This window comes from Seriola lalandi, unplaced genomic scaffold (assembly GCF_002814215.2).
Source record: "Seriola lalandi dorsalis isolate HSWRI2012SDOR001 ecotype SW California unplaced genomic scaffold, Sedor1 jcf7180002054974, whole genome shotgun sequence".
NCBI lineage: Eukaryota > Metazoa > Chordata > Actinopteri > Carangiformes > Carangidae > Seriola > Seriola lalandi.
Genome location: NW_019525524.1, coordinates 600,214 through 601,276, shown reverse-complemented (window position 1 = coordinate 601,276; position 1,063 = coordinate 600,214). Strand labels below are relative to the sequence as shown.

At 39.2% G+C, this 1,063-nt stretch overlaps 1 protein-coding gene across 1 annotated transcript in view; it reads left to right on the top strand.

The window, feature by feature from the left end:
* masp1 (MBL associated serine protease 1) overlaps positions 1–1,063 on the top strand; it is a 20,589-nt gene that overhangs the window by 14,400 nt on the left and 5,126 nt on the right. The gene's annotated exons all lie outside the window — the stretch shown is intronic.

The window sequence follows — 1,063 nt, the reverse complement described above, 5'->3', positions numbered from 1 at the left end:
CCGGGCTGCCAGGACATGTTAATGGTGTCAGATTTCCGAAAATCCCCTACCTTTCCCAGCCTGGGCCTTGTCAGGCCATTTTCTGCTAACACCATTATTTTCATGGGCTGGATGTGAACATGTAAACAGGTGTGAACTGGTGTAAACAGATGTAAACACATTTGAACAGATGTGAACAATTGTAAAAATATGCAAACGGTGTAAACAACTGTTAATAGATGTTAACAAATGTGAATAGGTTTGAACAGATGTGAACAGATGTTAACAAATGTAAACAGGTTTGAACAGATGTAAATAGGTTTGAACAGATGTGAACAATTGTAAACAGATGCAAACAGATGTGAACAGATATAAAAAGGTGTGAACAGATGTAAACAGGTGTAAACAAGCGTGAACAGATATAAACAGGTGTGAAAAATGTAAACAATTATAAACAGGTATAAACAGATGTGAACATGTGTAAACAAATGCAAACAGGTTTAAATAGATGCAAACAGGTGTGAACAGATGTAAGTGGAGGTAAACAGGTGTGAACAGATGCAAACAGGTGTGAACAGATGTAAGTGGAGGTAAACAGGTGTGAACAGATGTAAACAGGTGTGAACAGATGTAAACAGACGTGAACAGATGTAAACAGGTGTGAACAGATGTAAGTGGAGGTAAACAGGTGTGAACAGATGTGAACAGGTGTGAACAGATGTAAACAGACGTGAACAGATGTAAACAGGTGTGAACAGATGTAAACAGACGTGAACAGATGTAAACAGGTGTGAACAGATGTGAACAGGTGTGAACAGATGTGAACAGGTGTGAACAGATGTAAACAGGTGTGAACAGATGTAAACAGACGTGAACAGATGTAAACAGGTGTGAACAGATGTAAGTGGAGGTAAACAGGTGTGAACAGATGTAAACAGGTGTAAACAGGTGTGAACAGATGTAGACAGACGTGAACAGATGTAAACAGGTGTGAACAGATGTAAGTGGAGGTAAACAGGTGTGAACAGATGTAAACAGGTGTGAACAGATGTAAGTGGAGGTAAACAGGTGTGAACAGATGTAA